This window comes from Rhinopithecus roxellana, chromosome 6 (assembly GCF_007565055.1).
Source record: "Rhinopithecus roxellana isolate Shanxi Qingling chromosome 6, ASM756505v1, whole genome shotgun sequence".
NCBI classification, from domain to species: domain Eukaryota; kingdom Metazoa; phylum Chordata; class Mammalia; order Primates; family Cercopithecidae; genus Rhinopithecus; species Rhinopithecus roxellana.
Window position 1 is genome coordinate 71,402,033 of NC_044554.1, and position 21,788 is coordinate 71,423,820.

Consider the following 21,788-nt stretch of genomic DNA (forward strand, 5'->3'; position numbering starts at 1 on the left):
TCTATCTGGATTGAGAATACCCTAAGCACATGCCTCTTTGAATTTCAAGCAGACTTTGAACAGTTCCTCTTATGTTTCTTATGCTTTTTGTGACCAGAAGAGAATGAGGATGATGCAGAAACAGATTCATTAGCAGAAGAAACAGGAAGAGGAAGTAGTTGATTTTCTTTTCTTCTTTAGCCTTTCTCTGTCTCTCTTTTTTTTTTTTTTTTTTTTTTTTTTTTGAGATGGAGCCTCACTCTGTTGCCCAGGCTGGAGTGCAGTAGTGCAATCTTGGCTCACTACAACCTCTGCCTCCCGGGTTCAAGTAATTCTCCTGTCTCAGACTCTTGAGTAGCTGGGATTACAGGTGCACACCACCACGCCCAGCTACTTCTTTGTATTTTCAGTAGATCCAGGCTTTTCACCATGTTGGCCAGGCTAGTCTCAAACTCCTGACCTCAAGTGATCTGCCCGCCTTGGCCTCCCCAAATTCTGGAATTACAGGCGTGAGCCACTGCGCTTTGTCTCTTGTTCTCTTTTAAGAGCTTATGTAACTTTCTTCACATGTTTCTGTTTTCTTTGTTTTCTGCTTTTCTTCCTTTTCAACTTGTTTTTCTCTGTACTTATTCATGAAGTTTCTGCGAAGCAGTTTTTACATCTTTCAAAGTCTCATCCAAAGCCAAAGCTTTCTTCTGGTGACTTTCAGCATTTAAAAACTTTTCTTCTTCTAACTACCTTCTTCTTTCTACAAGTGTCTGTGAGTTGGAGAGTTTTGTAATGCAAGCTCAAAATCTTCTGTTGCTTTGGTCAGACTTCCCTTTGTCACATTTAACCCTGCATGAACTGCCAGTGCTTTGTTTGTTTCTAGAGTTTTATTGTATTCATTCACAGCATCCACATGGCATCTAATCTTAAACTGTAATCTTCACCTATTTTAAAACCCAAGATGCATATTGTTTCTTTCTTAATGCAAAAAAAATTGTCTTAAGAGAAATTATTGCTCTGCAGGCCTTTTATTAAATACGGTGGATGGTTGCAGCGACACGAATGGAACTGTAGTACATTATGCTAAGTGAAATAACTCAGAAACAGAAAGTCAAATACCACATGTTCTTCCTTCTAAGTGGGAGCTAAACAATGTGTACACATGGACATATAGAGTAGAATAACAGACATTAGGGACTCAGGAGGGTGGGATGGTGGAAGGAGGGTAAGGAATAAAAAAATTACCTATTGGGTACAATGTTCATTATTTTTGAGATGGGTACACTAAAAGCCCAGACTTCACCAGTGTGAAATACATCTATGTAACAAAACTGCACTTGTATCCCTCCAATATGTTTTTTGGTGTTTTTTTTTTTTTTTTTTTTTTTTTTTTTTTTTTTTTTTTTTGAGATGGAGTCTCGCTCTGTCACCCAGGCTGGAGTGTGGTGGTACACTCTTGGCTCACTGCAACCTCCGCCTCCCAGATTCAAGTGATTCTCCTCCCTCACCCTCCTGAGTAGCTGGGATTACAGGAATGCACCACCACGCCCAGCTAATTTTTGTATTTTTAGTAGAGACGTAGTTTCACCATGTTGGTCAGGCTAGTCTTGAACTGCTGACATCGTGATTCGCCCGCCTCAGCCTCCCAAAGTGCTGGGATTACAGGCATGAGCCACTGTACCTGGTCCTAAATATGTTTTTTTAAGGTGGTGGATTAGATTAGTCTATTCCTACTTTTTCTAGAAAAAAATTACTCCTGGATTAACAAATCCCACTGAACTCTGCATGATGTTTTTGTAGGCTCCAAAGAATTGTTATTTAGTTCAACACGCCTCCTGTAGCACAAAAGAAGTTCTTCAGGGCTAATTACACCTAATTTAATACCAGATAGGTGTGGTGGAAGAGACGCAGTAACGAGAGACAGTGCAAGCTTTGCATGGCATCTATCAATATCCTTGATTCCAGCTTGAATGATGTCACCAGATAGGATGATAAATAACCCCTATGGTTATTATGAGAAGACACATTTTTTTAAAAAAAATTATACTTTAAGTTCCAGGGTACATGTGCACAACGTGCATGCTTGTTACATATGTATACATGTGCCATATTGATGTGCTGCACCCATTAACTCATCATTTACATTAGATATATCTCCTAATGCTATCCCTCCCCATTACCTCAACCCCACAACAGGCCCTGGTGTGTGATGTTCCCCTTCCTGTGTCTAAGTGTTCTCATTGTTCAGTTGCCACCTATGAGTGAGAACATGTGGTGTTTGGTTTTCTGTCCTTGTGATAGTTTGCTGAGAATGATGGTTTCCAGCTTCATCCATGTGCCAACAAAGGACATGAACTCATCCTTTTTTATGGCTGCATAGTATTCCACGGTGTATATGTGCCACATTTTCTTAATCCAGTCTGTCATTGATGGACATTTGGGTTGGTTCCAAGTCTTTGCTATTGTGAACAGTGCCGCAATAAACATACATGTGCATGTGTCTTTATAGCTGCATGATTTATAATCCTTTGGGCATATACCCAGTAATGGGATGGCTGGGTCAAATGGTATTTCTAATTCTAGATCCTTGAGGAATTGCCACACTGTCTTCCACAATGATTGAACTAGTTTACAGTCCTGCCAACAGTGTAAAAGTGTTCCTATTTCTCCACATCCTCTCCAGCACCTGTTGTTTCCTGACTTTTTAATGATTGCCATTCTAACTGGTGTGAGATGGTATCTCATTGTGGTTTTGATTTGCATTTCTCTGATGGCCAGTGATGATGAGCATTTTTTCATGTGTCTGGAGAAGACACATTTCTTAATGGAGAAAGTCCTGTGATTTCTAAGCAGAATGTATCTCCTATGATGCTGCTTCATCAACAAATCAACACCATGAAAAATTAAAATTCCTGTATAAAACTAGTTTTTCTAATCACTAAGTCACCATGCTCAATAGTTTGGAAAAACAACTCTCTCCAATCTACACTAGGTATCTCCATAAATAGTTTTAAAGGTGGCATGGCTGCATAATAATCTTCATTGTCTTCATTAATTTCAGAAGTTGTAGTTGTCTCTGCTTTCCAGGGGTGCAAAAAGCAGATCTGTCTCTTTGAAGAAGAATTTTTGCATTTTATTGTTATCAACTCTCTTCTCTTTTCTGTTGCAGGGGCAGAGGGCCCAGGCAGGCTTGGCAGCTGATCCCAGGACACTACACCAGTGCAGATTGTCCTGCTGTTCGCTCTGGAGCAAGGATAGCAATAATGGCCCTGTGGCAAATCAGTGACTGCCACAGAAGGTTTCAGCAGATGGCTAGAGATTGCTGGGCCTGACAGCCAGTGGGAAGCTGAGGAGGAAGCCTGGAGACCACTGGAGGCACACAGCATAGTCACTTAGATGATCTTTCACATTGATTTAGAGGGATAAGTATGGCTGTTTCTACTCTGTTATAAAGATGTGTCTTCTCAATCTTAAAATTTCTAATTCAGGTGTTATAAGAATTTCTAATTCAAGAGTTACAAGTTAAAAAAACAAGCATTTTTAAAAATGTCAATGTGGCCAAGTATGCTGATTATTATCTGAGTGCTCTATCACATCCATTCTTCAGGCTGCTCTGTCTTGTTCTTTGCCCTGGAGGCTAACCTCTATTAAGGCATCTGCAGAATTTGCCTTAGAATTTCCTGTTCGAAGTTGAGTTAATGAGATGCTCTGGCCAATGTTTGCAGCTATGGCAACAATGTGGTGGATTGTGGGGGTGGACTGGGCTCTTCAACAATGTGGTGGATTGTGGGGGTGGACTGGGCTACTCTGGGGAGTGTACATAAAGAAAAAAGATAACCTTAAAGTCTAGAATACCCAGCTCAAAGCACAACAATGGCAAACGAATAGCTTGAAAATGTCAGAAGCACCTAGGAAACATATTTTGTAGGAAGGAAGGCTTGATGAACTCTACCAGGTAAATAATTCTGTTCAGACAATGTGCTGGTGAAGGATAGGAGAATGGATGTTGAAAGTGGGAAGCTGTTGTTGTCAGTTTAGGTCTTGTAACCAGCTAGTTTTAAGTTAGTTGTTTTTCCCCTTTTCCATCATACATTTTATAAAGAGAACTAATGGTAGCTAACATTATGATTTAGGTTCCAGTAGGAAGCGTGACAGAACTGACATCACTCAGCAATTACACTATGGCTGATAAGACTTTATGCTTCTCCTGTGTTGAGGTCAAAAATTTTTATTCAGGCAAAGGTCAAGACTGGATGCTGAGTGGCAGAAGAGGTGAACTGTGCTGGTTATTCTGTTTGCATCCCCCTACTCATGCCTTGATTCATAGCATGCCCTTTACCCTGGGCATCCCAGGACACTGATCTCTATAAATTCCATGACCAGGGTTCTCGTGCCCTTTTGCTTCCAGTTGGGTTTGACCAAAGGGATGCCACAGCAGGTTATTAGATGGCAGGAGGAGAAAGAGGCAGGAGTATTTTCCTATCTCTTCTACCTTTGCTTGGCCACAGTTTTGGCAGTGGCTGCATTGTATAGTTACAGCTTCTATCGAGCAATTTCTCTTCTATGGCTCCAAACTTTTTCCAGGTTCTGGAAACACTATTTCCCATTCTTGTCCCTTTAGTTCTGGGATGACAATAATTTCCTACTATTAATTGTCCCTAAGTGTTACATCACACAGTTTCTGTTTCCTTAACCTTGTCCATAATTCTTTAGATAATATTTTTATTAAGCTCACTCAGTTACAGTCTTTGTGTTTGCCTTTTATTTCCTGCTATTCCATTGACTGATACATTATGGAAAGGAGGAGAAATTGGGAGGGACCAGATGAAGGCAACCATTGGCACTGGGATGTAGTTGCAAGTGGTGGAGCAAATGCAGCTAAGAAGGCAGAAAGCAGAATTCAGAAAATATGGTCATAGGCTGGGTGCTGTGGCTGATGCCTGTAATCCCAGCACTTTGGGAGACTGGGCAGGAGAATCACTTGCCGCCAGGAGTTCCAGACCAGCCTGAGCAACATACCAAGACCTCGACTCTACAAAAATTAAAAAATTAGCCAGGTGTGGTGGTACGTGCCTGGAGTCTCAACTACCTGGGAGGCTGAAGCAAGATTCTGAGCCTAGGAGATCGAGATTGTAGTGGGCTATGATCACACTAATGCACTCCAGTCTGGGTGACAGACAGAGTCCCTGTCTCAAAAAATAAAATAAAATAAAATAAAATTAAATTAAATTAAAATCTTCTTGAGAAGACAATAGGGTCTCCTGATAGAGACCTGGGAAATTTCTTAGTACCTTCAGTGATTCATTTAAAAACAAATTGTAAAGTTGGCCATTCTTCCCTCCATTTTGTCACTCTCCATCTGTTTCATTTGAGAGTGGTATCTTTTGACTTTTCCTTACATTTTGGAGGTTTTAGGGCCAAGTGTACCCTGCATAATAATAATACCCTGCATTATTATATAATGCTTCAAGATATGTTTTCAAGATAGTGTGTACCAACTTTTGGATAAGCTTTTTGTCAGCCTACCTAATGAAGAACCATGAGTTACAGACTTGTCAGGAATCAGGTAATCAAAAACAAGTTTATTCCCAGTACTTTATTTTCACATATTTATCATATTTATCGTGAGATACTTTTGCTAACTGGGTCTATAGAAATTTCCAGCTTTGTGTCCCTTTCTGTCTTTAATAAGACATGTTCAGTAGATTTAGAGCCCACCCAAATCCAGTATAATCTCACTTAAAAAACAAACAACAACAACAAAGAAAAACAAAACAGAACAAAACAAAAAAGGTCTTGCTATGTTACTGAGGCTGGAGTGTAGTGGCACGATTATAGCTCACTACAAACCTTGAACTCCTGGGCTTCAGTGATCGTCTTGCCTCAGCCTCCTGAGTAGCTTGAACTACAGGGATTCATCCAGCTAATGTTTTATTTTTTTGTAGAGACAAAGTCTTGTTATGTTGCTCAGGCTGGTGTTGAGCTCCTGGCCTCAAGCAATCCTCCTGCCTTGGCCTTGTAAAGGGCTAGGATTACAAGCATGAACAACTATGCCCGGTTCTATAATCTCATCTTGATTCTTATATCTGCAAAAATCTTATTTCCAAATAAGGTCACATTCTAAGGTTTTGGATGGGCATGAATTTTTTGGGCATGGGAGGGCGGGGTTCTCTATGAACCATTACAAGGCCATTGAACTTCATGTGGTGCTAGGGACAGGGTTGCCTTCCTGTTGGGGGAGCTGGTGTGGGCTCAGCAGGTAGCACAGAGAGGCTTCCACAAGCTGCAGAGATGCCAAAGCAGCCAAGATGCTGGGGACTTAAGGAGGCAAGCGCAGCCTGTGCGCAAAAGAAGCAGAAGCAGCAGAAGTTGCTTCTAGCTATGAAAGATTTCCTGAACTGAAAATTAAACAGAGGTATTCTAAGATTTTGGTGGGGTTTTTTGTTGTTGTTGTTGTTGTTGATTTGTTTTGATTTTGTTTTCAAAACCTTTGACTTCTTTCCCCTTTTTGAAACACTTTGTTTTCTGTTGCCTATTGAAGCTCATTCTCCTTGCTTCTCTCACATTGGATCTCAGACTTCTTTCCTGGCATGTTTGCCTACACCAGACCCTAATGGCCGCTGTCCTGAGCCCATCTTCCTCTTCTCATGATTATAAATTGTAGCAGATGATACATTATATGAATATATCATAATTTACTTAGCCAATATCCTATTGAGGGTCATTTATATGTTTTGAATTTGGGGCTATTACATATCATACTCTGGCGGACAAACGTGTGTATATACACACACGGTATAGATATATATATTGAAAATAAATATATTATTACACATGTAATTATTTTCTTACAGTGAGTTCCTAGGAATGTCTACAGACATTCCTGTTTGTCATACCTGAGTTGTGATCTAGTAGGTAGAACCTAGGGATGCTTCTTAACATTCTGCAGTGCACAGAACATCCCCTCCCCACTCCACCCACAATCCCAGCGAAGACTGTTCAGGCCCAAATGGCAATAGTGATGAGGCTGAGAAATCCTGTCTACATCCCTGTTCTTGACAGTCACCAGGGGAAGCCCAGGAATTTCAGGTCTTTGTTTCTGTACTCTAACGCACATATGGTTTTGTGAATAACCTTTTTTGCTGTCTCTGCCTATGTCCTAAAACCCTTGCCCTGTGTCCTCTGGAATCCATCAATTATCAGTATACTCCTTTCTTCATGATCTTTTCTGAATGGTGTCTTCAACTTCTTGCTCTCATTAAACCTGGCTTCTGGTAACACTCTTACCCCAGCAATCTTCTTAAGCAGTGGCTGTTTTCTCAGCTACATCCATTATACCACCGGGAATGGAGTAGTGGCATGTTACTTGCTGTTCTCTGAAGCTTCCAAACCTGTATCACTCTATCCCTAAAAACACACAGCTTTTCATCACACATCATTACATCTTAATATTTACTATTTCTTTTTGGGGCTAGGCTGTACCTCAACCCAAGTCATTGCCCTTAGTCTATTAAAGATTCTAGTTCCTGGTTCACTGTAATTCCATGCACTAATATTCTTATAACAATTATTGGTTGTTTTAGCACCTATGCAGATAATGCTTTGCACAACCTGGCCTCTCATTTCCTTGACCTTTTCTCCTCTCTATCTCAGTTACTCACTCTCTGAACTTTGTCACTGCCAATAACAGCAGCTCCTCCATTATCTTCCTTATAAAGATCCTACTTTCCAACCCAATAGTCTCTTTTCGGCTTTTGTTTTCTACAGTATTTCAGCTCCAACCATCCTTTGGCCCCACTCCACCAGAAAAAAAGGTCATTCATTCTACCAGTTGTCTCCATCTCTTATCTCTCTCAGGTCCATATTTCCTTCTGCGTCTGGCTTAAATTTCATAGTCAGTCATTAATATATTTCTTTTGCACGTACTCTACACACCCTTGTTCTGCTTAATATTTATCTTCATCTACTCTGTGCCAACATCTGAGAAGCTGAACATGGCTGAAGAAAATCACACTGTTATGACTGGTCTCATCTTAATTTTTTTTTCTTTTACCAATTCCTTCAATGGGCTCCATAAAGCTTTCTAGGAATTTTGTTATACTTTGCTAATTCATTCATTCCCCTATACTCCTAGGTCAGTGGTTCTTGGCTATGATCGGCCCCATGACTTGTAGCATCGGCTTTATTTGGGAAGAATGTTAGAAATGCAAACTTTTCCCCCACCCCAGACCTATTAAATCAGGGACTCTGGGCGTGAGGCCCACACATCTTTGCTGTAACAAGCTGTATTAGTCCCTTTTCACATTGCCATAAAGAACTACCTGAGACTGCACAATTTATGAAGAAAAGAGGTTTAATTGACTCATAGTTCTGCAGGCTGTACGGGAGGCATGGCTTGGAAGGCCTCAGGAAACTTACAATCATGGCAGAAGGTAAAGGGGAAGCCAGCATATCTTACATGGTAGGAGCAGGAGGAAGAAAGAGTGAAGGTGCAGGTGCTACACACTTTTAAACAACCAGATCTCATGAGAATTCAATCATGAGATGGCACAAGGGGAATGGTGCTAAACCATTAGAAACCACCCCCATGATCTAATCACCTCCCTTGAACATTGAGAATTACAATTCAACGTGAGATTTGGATGGGGACACAGAGCCAAACCATATCACAAGCCCTTCTGGTGATTCTGATACACACTCAGGCTGGAAAGCCCTAGTACTAGCTCCTACCAGAGAGTCAAATCTGGCTTATCACCGGTTTTGCTTGTTTTAATTTTTTAAGTAGTTGAATTGAGACATAACTCATATACCATAGAATTTACCTATTTAAAGTGTACAATTCAATGGCTTCTAGTATATTCAGAGACTTGTGTAAACATCACCACAACCAATTTTAGAACATTTTCATCACCAAAAAAAATTTAAAAAAAAGAAATCCCATGCTCTTGAGCTATTATCTCTCAATCCCCTCATCTTTCCCATCTTCAGGCAATCACTTACCTCTTTCTCTATATATAGATTTGACTATTCCGGACATTTCATACAAATGAAATCATAAAATATATTGCTTTTTTGTGTGTTTGGCTGTTCCATTTAGCACAGTGTTTTCAGGTCCATTCATATTGTAGCGTGGGTCAGTACTTCATTCCTTTATATTGCTGAAAAATATTCTATTGTATGAATATACCACATTTTGTTGATCCATTCATTGGTTGATAGACATTTGGGTTGATTTTATTTTTGGATACTGGAAATAATTCTGCCATGAACATTTGTGTACAAGTTTTTGTATAGACATATATTACCATTTCTCTTGGGTGTATATGTGAAGATTGAATTGTTGAATCTTATGATAACTCTATGTTTAAGTATTAGCCTGTCTATTTTCCAAAGTGACTGTACCATTTAACATTCCCACCTGCAATATATGAGGTTTTCGAATTTTCCATGTCTACACCAACACTTGTTATTATCTGTCTTTCTGATTTTAGCCATTCTAATGGGTGTGAAATGATATCTCATGATGGTGTAGTTTTGATTTGCATTTTTCCTGATAGCTAATTATGTTGTGCTTTTTGGGCATTTGTATTTCTTCCTTGGAGAATAATCAGTTCAGAACTTTTGTTCATTTTATTTTTAAAATTATTGATTTATAAGAGTTCTTTGTATATTATAGATACGAGTCCTTCCCTTATCAGATATATGTTTTGAAAAACTTTTTTCCTCCCATTCTGTGAGCTGTTTTTTAAATTTCTTAGTGGTGCCCTTTGGAGCATAAGTTCTTAATTTTAATAATACCCAATCTATCTATTTTTAATTTTTTTGGTGTTACATATAAGAAATCATCATCAAATCCAAACTCATAAGGATTCATCTCTATGTTTTCTTCTAAAAGCCATAGCTTTAGATTGAATGTTTAGGTCTAAAGTTGATTTTGAATTAATTTTTATATACGGTGCGGGTTGTGGGGTAGGGGCCCAAGTTCATTCTTTTGCTTGTGCTATTCAATGGTTGCTGTCTGTTTTCATAAACAATGTTTTATTCAAACTTAGCCACACCCATTCATTTACACATTATCTATAGATGCTTTGATACTACAACTGCAGAGTGTGTAGCTGAGACAGAGACTGTACGGCTTAGAAAGCCTAAAATGTTTGTTAGCTAGTCTTCTGCAGAAAAAGCTTCCTGACACCTGTCCTAAAGGGTGACTTTGTATTTTCTTGTTTCCTCAAACCTCCAATACTTGCTTTGCACCTGACTCTCAGCTGAAGGCTCTGCTGATGACTTTGTGAAATTTAAAATGATTGTTAAATAGAAGAGCATTTCCACAAGTTTCCGTCACTAACTCTGTTACATCTGAGCTCATATTCTTTACCTTCTTCCTTGCTTCTACTTAAGGCCAGCCCTCCACTTGTGTATGAAGTTGCGTACCATTGATATTTCACCCTCTTGAATTATCCGCATCAGCATACAGACATGCTATAATATTAATCATCATTAAGAATAACTTTTCCTGATCTCACTTTTCTTCCTCCAGTAACCACTATGTTTATCCCTCTTTACTGTAATACTCAGTGGAAGGGATGTCTCTATTTACTATGTAGTTCTCTCTTTATATTTGTTTTTAAAACTTCTTTAAGTTTGGCTTCCATGCCTGTTGATTGAAACTACTCAAATCCACACCTCAAAGCAATAAGAGCCATCTATGACAAACGCAAAGTCAATCATACTGAGTGGGCAAAAGCTGGAAGCATTCTCCTTGAAAACCAGCACAAGACTGATGCCCTCTCTCACTACTCCTATTCAATGTAGTATTGAGAGACCTGGCCAGAGCAATCTGGCAAAAGAGAGAGATAAAGGGCATCCAAATAGGAAGAAAGAAAGTCAAAACATCCCTGTTTGCAGATAACATGATTCTACAGCTAGAAAGCCCAACAGTCTTGGCCCAAAAGCTCCTTAAGTTGATAAACAACTTCAGTGAAGTTTCAGGGTACAAAATAACCATACAAAAATTGCTAGCATTCCTACACTCCAACAACAGTTAAGCTGAGAGCCAAATCAGGAATGCAATCCCATTTACAATTGCCACACACAAAAACTAAAATACCTAGGAATACAGCTAACTATGAAGGTGAAAGAGCTCTACAATCAGAATTATAAAATGCTGCTCAAAGAAGTCAGAGATGACACTAACAAATAGAAAAACATTTCATGCTCTTGGATAGGAAGAATCAATATTGTTAAAATGGCCATACTGCTTGATATGGTTTGGCTCTGTGTCCCCACCCAAATCCCATCTCCTACTGTAATCCCCATAATCCTCACATGTCAAGAGAGGAAACTAGTGGGAGGTAATTAGACCATGGGGGCAGTTTCTCCCATGCTGTTGTCATGAGAGCGAGTGAATTCTCCTGGGATCTGATGGTGGTATAAGGGGCAGTTTCCCCTTCTCTCTCTCACCTGCTGCCATGTAGGACATGCCTGCTTCCCCTTGCGCCATGATTGTAAGGTTTCCTATCATTTCCCCAGCCATGCAGAACTGTGAGTCAATTAAATCTCTTTCCTTTATAAATCACCCAGTCTCAGGCAGTTATTTATAGCAGTGTGAGAATGGGCTAATACACTCCCCAAAGCAATTTATAGATTAAATGCTATTCCTATCCAACTGCCAATGATATTTTTGACAGAACTAGGAAAAACTCTTTTAAAATTCATATGTAACCAAAAAAGAGCCCGAATAGCCAAGGCAATCCTAAGAAAAAGAACAAAACTGGAGGCTTCACACTACCTGACTTCAAACTATACTACAGGGCTACAGTAACCAATACAACACAGTACTGGTACAAAAACAGACCCACAGACCAATAAAACAGAATAGAGAGTCCAGAAATAAGGCCACACACCTACAACCATCTGATCTTTGACAAGGCTGACAAAAAGCAATGGGGAAAGCATTTCCTCGTTAATAAATGGTGCTGGGATAATTGGTTAGCCCAATGTAGAAGACTGAAACTGGACCCCTTCCTTATATCATATATAAAAATCAACTCCAGATGGATTAAAGACTTAAATGTAAAACCAAAAACTATAAAATCCCTGGAAGACAACTTAAGCAATAACATTCTAGACATAGAAACTGGCAAAGATTTTATGATGGAGACATCAAAGGCAATTGCAACAAAAGCAAAAATTAACAAATGGGATTTAATTAAACTAAAGAGATTCTGCACAGCAAAAGAAACTATCAACAATGTAAACAGACAACTACAGAATGGGAGAAAATTTTTGCAAATGATGCATCTGACAAAGTTTTAATATCCAGTGTCTGTAAGGAACTTAAACAAATTTACAAGAAAAAACAACATTTAAAACTGGGCAAGGCATCAATAATAGACTGGATAAAGAACATGTGGTACATATACACCATGGTATACTATGCAGCCATAAAATCAATGAGATCATGTCCTTTGCAGAGACAAGGATGGAGCTGGAGGTCATCATCCTTAGCAAACTAACACAGGATCAGAATATCAAATACCACATGTTCTCACTTAAGTGGAAACTAAATGATGAGAACACATGAACACATAGGGGGAACGACACACTATGGTCTTTTGGAGGGCTGAGGGTGGGAGGAAAAAGAGGATCATGAAAAATAACTAATGGGTACTAGATTAATACCTACGTGATAAAATAATATTATAACAAACCTCCATTACACAATTTACCTATGTAACAAACCTGCACTTGTACCCCTGAACTTAAATTAAAAGAAAAAAATGGACAAAGGCAGCCACTTTTCAGAAGACATATGTGCAGCCAACAAGCATATGAAAAAAACTCCACATTACTGATCACTTGAGAAATGCAAATCAAATTTTATTTCTTCATTAGACTTCCAGAAAACTACATTTTCCTGGAAAAGTGGTTCTAAAGCCTCTTAAAATAAACTTCCACTCTTGTTCTGAAACTTGCTTCAGTCTGTTTTTCTTCCTTATGCCCCTCAGTTGAATTATTTCTTCTAAGGAGGCAAGAATTGAGGTTGCTGCAGACCCATAAGGATTAGTCACTGGTAACTTGGATATTATTTACTGGTAACATAATGAGAATCTCAAACCTGAGTTGTTCAAAACCAAACTCCTGATCTTTCTCCTACCCTGCCCTTTAAGTGTCTTCCCCATTTTAGTTAAAGGCAACTTATTGCTTCTAAATTGTTGATGCCTAAAATCTTAGTGTTACTCTTGACTCATCTTTCTTTCAAATTCCACATCTGAAAGTTGGCTGGGAAAGTTTTACAGAAAAAATGTTCTTTTTTTTTTTTTTTAATTTTCTGTCTGGAAGACAAAGGCCTAGCTGCAGGCATTCTGGAAGCAAAGAGAGGAAGGGGTTTAAAGTTCCCCATGAAGTAAGACAATTATAAACTTTGGCTTATTCCTCCTACTGTCAGCCCCTCATCCTCCACTCACTTTATTTTTATCCACCCTCCCTCCTTGTTCCTTTTTTATTTCTCTGTTTTCTCCAGGTCCAAATCTACTTCTTCACATAACTGCACAGATTCCTCAATCCCCCACTCTGTGTGGGGCAGCTAGTTGATCCTGGTGGATTTCAAAGACACAGAACTCAAGTCTTTGACTTTTAGAAGTAAAAACATTAGGGCTGGGAGCGGTGGCTCAGGCCTGTAATCCCAGGACTTTGGGAGGCTGAGGCGGGTAGATCACCTGAGGTCAGGAGTTTGAGACTAACCCGGCCAACATGATGACACCCCTGTCTCTACTAAAAATACAAAAACCTAGCCAGACGTGGTGGCTGGCACCTGTAATCCCAGCTACTTGGGAGGCTGAGGAAGGCAAATCGTTTGAAGCTGGGAGACGGGTTGCAGTGATTAGTGTGGTGTTTGTCTTGACACATCATTTTTGGCATACTAGGCATTCAGTTTCTTAGGATAGAAGGAGGATTTATCTTAACTATGTTTACAGAACAACTCACAAACATTTTGGAATTAACCTGTGTATATAGGTGCAGACAACACCTTGTTTATTAAATTCTTGCCTTGTGTGTGTGTGTGTGTGTGTCTTACTGTTGTTTTGTTTTAGAATCTTGGGTTGTTCAATAATAGTAAATAAGATGACAAAAACATCTGTTTCTATCATGGGCAGTGTCAACAGTTTACCATCCAATGAAATCATTCTCCTCTGCTTTTCTTTTTCCGTCCCTTTTAAATTCTATTATGTTTGTTTCTGAGGAGCTACACAGATGGCAATTAGCATGAGAGTCAGTTGAATGTCGGGGATACTTTCTCCATTTTACTTTACATTTTTTTGCTGTGGCCTTGCCTATACTTTGATTACTTTTCGTAGCTGCTACTTCTTACATGGCTATACACACACACACACACACACACATACACACATAATATGTATACATATATATATATATTATTCTTATTTCCTTCTCATCTCAATAGTGAAATGACTACTGTAAAAGGTTGCTTTCATTTAGTTGATCCAGAATGAGACTAGAAGGAAAAATCTTGACTGCTCTTGTTTCCTGAGAAAAGGAAAATAGTTCAGAGCAGTCTGAGGAATGTGAGTTGTGCAAAATTTATCAGACCCAGAGAGACATGAGTATAGGACTTGCCCATAGTGGTGGTGGTGGAGGAGGACAATTATTTAAAGCAATTTTGTTCCTAAATAGCTGCCTTATCCATTATCTCCATGTTCCTGAGATCTGTGATACAAAGAACAATGTATGGCCAGTCGATAGCAATAATGTAAATTATTGGTAAATAATTTAGGAACTGCCTTTTCCTTTCCTTTAAAAATTTACTTGTACCCACTGCTAATGGGAGTGTATATTCAGGGCAAGCTGAATATATCCTCTCTAGTTCTAGTCCTCAAACTTCAACCAAATAGACTCTTCACTTACATTAAGTTTGCCTCAGTTTTTTCCTTTAGGTTGATACTCCTAAACCTCGTCTGTTAGCTGGCTCCAGCTCAACCCCCAGAAAGATTACCCGTGTGTTTTATTTGTGTTTTAATTTTTTCCCATCTTCTTCCTCAATCTTTTCTTAGTTCTTTGGAACATCTTTTCTTTTGAGACTTTTGCTCAAAAGAGGATGCGGAAGGGAACACTGGATTTTCTTCCTTGCGTTGAATACATTAGATCCATTATGTCAGCGAGATACATCCTGAAATTTGCATTCCCCAAATTTGCTTACATTATTACAAAATATAACTTTCATGCATTCATTACAGTGATGTGTAACTGAAAATTCAAAAGTCCTGATAGACTTGTGGTAACAGTTACTAAGCGGGCAGAAATAAGCAGCAAATCTGCCGAGTGAGGTGTCCCGCACGTGTAACTCTCAAAAGAAGCCACAGACCATTGGGAAGTTTTTTAAAAAACATTAGAAACGAATAAAAGTTGACCCTAAAAATGCCAAGAGGCTTGGAATTTTCTTGAATTTTTTTCAAGAAGGATTCCCTAAATATGACTAATGGTAGAGGAGGTAAACTAGGAATTAATTTTCTTTCCTTCTTTCATCTAAGTGTGGTGGTTGTAGGGGAGAACAGTCCTGGTTGCAGGAAGTGAGATTTAGAATTACCTGTGGGTGGTTCCTGCTCGTGTTTTACCTGAATTGATTTTTAAATTCTTTGCAGGTAAAAAAGGTGTGTGTTATTTCCAAGATAATATGGGAGTTAGGCAACAATAGTAATTGTCATTTAAAAACTTTTCTTTTCGAAATTACTTCTTATTTTGAATTTGTAATTTCTGCCTATAAGAATGTTCTATTTACAATAAGTAGAATAATTTATTAGGGTGAGCATATCATAGATGATATTGCTAAAATTGCTGTTCATTTAAGAAATACAATTAGTCTTGACGATGTCATCCATAGGTTCTTAGAAACTGTTACTTTAAGCAAAATGGCATACATATGCATGTAACAAAGCCATTTTTTCTCATCAATGTTATAACAAAACTATGTTGAATAAAATTATGTTATTCAAAGAACTGCTGCGTGTTGCTTTGCTTAAAGTCACCTTTTCCAAGAACTTGTTGATGATGTTAAGTGAGGACTTACTGTATAAAATTTTGAGAAATAAATGGAACACATTTAGGAGCTTTCTGGATTTCTTCCTTCTTCTCCTCTCAAATACCTACTTGTTTTCTCTTTATAGAAAAACTTATTTAAAAGTGAGACTGGGTTCCAAATGCAATGAAAGGTGAGGGGGTGATAAAACAGGACAAATTAGTAAGCTTTAACATTAGCTCACATATATTAAGAACATGGCTCATTTAATCTTGACAACCCTGTGATGTTCTCCACTGTCCTGATGGGAGAAAGCGAGAGTTAAAGAGACAAAGTGACTTGCTAGTGAGTGGCAAAGAAGGGATTAAATCTAGGTCCCATTCACTCCAGTGCTCAAGTGCCAAACCACTACCTTTCAGGACCTCACAAGAAGAACCAGACTAAAGTAGAGAATGACCAGGGAAGAGAGAAAGTCAACGTAGGTGAGAGAAAGAGGCAGCCTGAGTGGCCTAGACTCAACTTTCCAATTTTAGGAGCATGGACTCAGCACCTAATGTGGATAGAAGGGGTCTCCCTTATTAAAAACGTTCGAGGGGTTGACTGCAGGAGCTGACTTGAGGGGTATCCAAGGTTTATTTTTGTCTCTCATCTGTTATCCCTTTTCATTATAAAGAAATTTCTGAGATCTGTCACACTCATTACAACAAATGTCACCACACCAAAAAATGTTCAAAATTCCTCATTTCAAGAACCAGTATTTCTCATGTGTATATTTTGCAAAATTTCTAAAGTAAAGCAAGAGAGAAGCACACTGAGCCTCAGGTCCTCGTTGGAGTCATGATGGTCCAGGGCCCTCTCCCAGCTTTTCCTATTTAGGAATTAAATTTCAGCAGTTTTTCCATGAGTGTTCATTCATTTGCAGTGGGACTCACAGTGCCCAGTCATACGATTCATTCATTTCAACAAGCAGTTGCTGAAAACATTTTGTGTTGAATATTCTCCTTTGAACATTCTAGAATTTCTGTCCCTTTCTGCACCTGCTCTGCCCCCACAATGGGAGGTGACCTTTCTGGACTGCACTAACAATCTGGCTCTATTTATGTTCAATTAGTAGAAGCCACCAGCAGGAGATAAAGGGGCAGGAGGAGAGTGAAGTAAGATTATTCCTTCCCTATGGCCCAGAGGCCCTATCTGACCTGCAGCCTACTTTTGTAAATTAAGTTTTATCGAAACACAGCCACACATATCCATTTAAATATGGCCTATAGCTAGCTGCCTTTTACACTCCAGCCAGCAGAGCTGAGTAGTCATGACATGACAGAGATGGTATGATCTGTGAAGCCTAAAATATTTATTTTCTGGCCCTTTACAGAAAAAAGGTTTGTTGATCCCTGCCTTAGGTAGGTTCTTCTTCAGGTAGGATAAATCTTTTTTTGTTTGCTTTTGAGATGGAGTCTCACTCTTGTCACCCAGGCTGGAGTGCAGTGGTGCAATCTCTGCTCACTGCAACCTCTGCCTCCCAGGTTCAAGCAATTCTCCTGCCTTAGCCTCCCAAGTAGCTGGGATTACAGGTGCATGCCAACGTGCCTGGCTAATTTTTGTATTTTTAGTAGAGACAGGGTTTCAACCATGTTGGCCAGGCTGGTCTCGAACTCCGGAACTCAGGTAATCTGCCCACCTTGGCCTCCCAAAGTGCTGGGATTACGGGCATGAGCCACTGTGCCCGGCCAGCAGGATTAATCTTTAGGCAGCTTTATTCCTGCCAGAAACACTACTGTTGGTTGAATGACACTCCCTAAAGCTACAGCTACAGCTACCATTACACTACAGGTAGAACTATTCCTGAGTTCGGGTAACTATTTCTTTCCCTGACCCTGTTTAGGCCTACGAGTGATTGTCAATGTTGCTAGTCCCAGGGACTACATGACACATATACTGCCACTTTCCTTTATCCCTGCATATACTCGGTCCTTTTGTGTCTCCTAATTTACCCAGTTGGATTGTGCCACCTATTTCCTGCTGAGACCCCGACTGACTTATTACATGCATAGCATCGTACTAGAAGCAATGAAAAAAAAAAAGAAAGAAAGAAAAGAAAAGAGGAAGTCCATGTACATATTCTTATTTTATGGTGGTGATGACAGGTGAGCTGAGCAACGTGAATAAGATAAGTATGAATAACTATGACAAAAGGAAGACTGTGATAAGTACAATAAGAGAGGCCAATACACAAGGGAGAAGGGGAACAATCACATCTGGTTGAAATATTCAAGAAAGTTTTCATTATTTAAGTGGCATTGAGCTGAACCCCAAAGGGCTGGTTAGTTTTAGAAAGGTGCATATTTTTGTAAATTAGAATTACAGATAAAGGTATAACATGAGGTATTTGGAGGAAAATAAATAATGATTTCCAGTTTCTTTAGCGAGACACTTGACAGAGCACTTTGGCCATTACCTCATTTTGTTCTCATGACTCCAGGAAGTAGTTGCTATTATTAACCCATTAACAGATAGTGGAGCACAGGTTTTTTAAAAAAACTGAGTAACTTGCCCATGATTTACAACTCGAAGGAGAAAAGTAAGGATTCTTACATTCTCACCCACATGCTTAATCCTTAGGAAGATAGCAAGGCATATCAATGGTGGTTTCAGGCTGGTTCTGCTGCAGAAATAAAGCTAAGGTCATTGATTTTGGCCACATCTGAAGCAACTGACGTTATGCGAAGAAGTCTGGGCTAATGTTCCACAAGTACTGGGTAGTCTCTGAGACTTTTTGCTTAGGCCAATGAGACAATTAGAGTTGTATGCTTTAAAAAAATGGTCTATGTTGTATATAAAAAGGGGTTTGAAGTAGGGTGATAGTAGTGGGGTTTTTAAAGGACAGTGTCAACACCAAGGGTAAGCCCAAGAGACCAGAGGAAGAACTGAAGTGACTGTGGCTTTTTAAGTCTGGACAGGTGGTGAGTAGGAAGGCAGTGATATTAATAACAGAGCAGGTGAACACAAAAGGGAAGGCTTTATTTTATATTATTTTATTTTTTGAGACAGGGTCTTACTCTATTACCCAGACTAGAGTGCAGTGGCATGATCATGGCTCACTGCAGCCTCAACATCCCTCGGTTCAAGTGATCTTTCCACCTCAGCCTCCTGAGTGGTTGGGACCACAGGTATGTGCCACTACACCTGGCTTTTTAAAATTTTATTTACTTTTTATTATTTTTATTTTTAGTAGACGCAGGTCTTGCTATGTTGCCAAGGTTAGTCTTAAACTCTTTGGCTCACTTGAGCCCAGGTTTCCAGCCTCAGTCTCCCAAAGTGCTGAGATTACAGGTGTGAACCACTACACAGCCTTTGGAAGACTTTCCAAAAACGATAAGGGATCGGATTTTGTAAATGTGAAGCTAAACATACGAAGAAAATTATAACTCTACTTACAGATAGAATTCTAATTTGGGGCTGGGCACAGTGGCTAACACCTGTAATCCCAGGGCTTTGGGAGGACGAGGTAGGAGGATAGCTTGAGGCTAGGAGTTCCATACCAGTGGCCTGGTCAACACAGCGAGACCCCATCTCTACCATAAATAAATATTTTTCTCTGCAATTCGAGATATGAGTGGAGTCTCAAGAATGTTCTGGCTATTGTTGACATAAGAGTTCAGTAGCTAAATACATCTATGGCAGGTATAAGAAGAGTAAGTGGTGGAGAAACTTGTAAAAACAGGAGGGAAGATTAACTTCTGACCATTGACTCCTTGGGGGAATCACAGTGGGCCTTCAGACGATTCTTCAGTTCCTAGTGCTGGGGATAGTGTCTATGAAATACGCTTTCCCCCTCCCTTCAGGCCTCCTACGTAGTTAGGACCTTTCAAGAACATTGGACATTGCCATATGCACATGAACACACTCAGATTTAATTTCTCAGATTCTCTGCTTGCTGGCTTCTAAAACTGTTGTAAGAACTGTTATCTGGCTTCATATGCTTGTGACAAGGCGGTGAAATGCTTTGAAAAGTGCCTATAGCTAAACAAACGTGAGGTACCGGCGCTCGCAACTTTTCCCTAGGAGATGTGCACCTATATTTAGCGCGTAATGCCTCGACTATTTTGGTTGTTTTCCGTCCCCGCCGGCCTTCTGCCACGGACAGTTACAAACCTGGTAGATAATTACGCTGGGAGAACTCGAAGTCCCAGCTAAGAACGCAGGTCGGAGATCAGAGAGGCAGAAGGACCTTGGGGAGGAGAAGGGGCCGGGCATGACGTAGCATCTGTCAGGCCGCCGATTGGCGGAGGAGAAGGTTGTTCCCGCAGGACGGCTGCTCATTGGCTACGGGAGGCAGAGGCGTGACGTCCGTAGAAGTTGAGCAAACACCTCCTACTTCCCGGGCTTCCATCCCAATTTCTGCTAGGAATTCGAAGCCTCCCCTGCAGCGACTCGGAAGATCCGAGGCGGCGGGAAACAAGTAGGCGCCCCAGAGCGGACGAGGTGAGGAGAGGTCCCGGAGGAGAGCTGAGCAGACGGGCTGGTGGGCTCAGCCTATGAGATGCGCTGGAGATCGCGGGCCAAACTCGGGCTGTCGCTGGGAGGGGCCCGGGAGCCTGGCCTTCGGGTCCTGGTACGGCGAGGCGACCCGGGCTGGGCCGATAGAAGGGAGAAGGCTGCGAGCATTCGGGCCTCACTGCGAGGAATGGAGGGAGAGCGCAAACGCAGAGCGTTTCACTGCGAGGAAGGGAGGGAGAGCTGTCAGTGCAGCTCCAGCATTTCTAAGTAGAAAGGCGAGAGATTGCAATTCGAATTTCTTTTCTTTCTTTTTTGGTGGATAGTGGTGGTGCTGTGGCTGGGGAATAAAGAACTGCTTAAGCTGTGGAAACAACGCCTTGTTACTTTTTGGACCGCGTGCTTAAACGGGACTTCTGGCTGAGGGGCGGTGGATGGAAATTTCGGGGAGGTTCCTTCCCCCTTCCCTCCCCACGCCCGGCGTAGCCAAACTCTGATCACAAACTTCTCTCCTTGTCCATCTCGGGCTGCCCACTCTCCGAGACAGAGACCCATTCTCCAGCAAGGATCAGAGACGGGTGGAAGTGGGCGCCTTGCAAGTCTGGGTTTCCTGAACTCCTGAGCCCCTGCGGGGCTGTGCGGGCCATTGTGAGCGCTCGCGCGGGAGGGGGCGCGGGGAGAAGCAGTTTACCCACCCTCCTCCGTTAAATGGGGCGGAATGTCTGTCTATCCTGACAGCTTCAGAAGAAGAAATGTGCTTTTCAGACACTGATTTCAGGGGAATGGGGGTGTGGGGAGCGGGAGAGAGAAAGAGCGCGCGCGCGAGAGGAAGAATGAGTTAGTTCAGTAACTTGAACAAGGATTAACATTTTTTGATGTTGTGGGTCGTCAGTGGGGAAGGTGCAGCTGTGAGATGTAGTTATACACAGGACGGAAAGGTCCTTGACTGAAAGACTGCGGCTTTCCAATACTTTATTTAAAAAACCCCAAAACACTGATGGCACTTTGGTGTTTCTAGGTTTGTGTATTTTGTCCCTTGCACTCCCCTCTTCTTTTTTTCCCACGAAGATGAGTGAATCTAGGGCTACATGACTTGACTGTGTAACCTGGTGGCCATTCTGCAAAGTGAGTTAGGTGGACAAAAATTGAAGCCGATTTACCAGAATCATTTTCCTGCTCTCCAGATAATCATATTTGTTATCAGTCTCACTTGTTAATGATTATGGCATTATCAGAACTTTGGTTTATTTGTCACTGAATTTTTTTCTCACTAGTCCTTTAACAGACCTTGGTT

At 40.6% G+C, this 21,788-nt stretch overlaps 1 protein-coding gene and 1 pseudogene across 3 annotated transcripts in view; one reads left to right on the plus strand and one right to left on the minus strand.

The window, feature by feature from the left end:
* Window positions 1–605: 605 nt before the first annotated feature.
* LOC104657069 lies at window positions 606–21,141 on the minus strand (annotated as a pseudogene).
* The window catches only part of AASS (aminoadipate-semialdehyde synthase), a 71,480-nt gene continuing 70,044 nt past the window's right edge, over window positions 20,353–21,788 (plus strand). For 2 of the 3 annotated variants that reach the window (XM_010356799.2, XM_010356802.2), the window contains exon 1: window positions 20,365–20,482. The gene's annotated coding sequence lies outside the window, so the exon portion shown is untranslated. Of the gene's footprint in view, window positions 20,483–21,788 lie in introns of all 3 variants that reach the window. The other variant, XM_010356800.2, reaches the window with a different exon arrangement.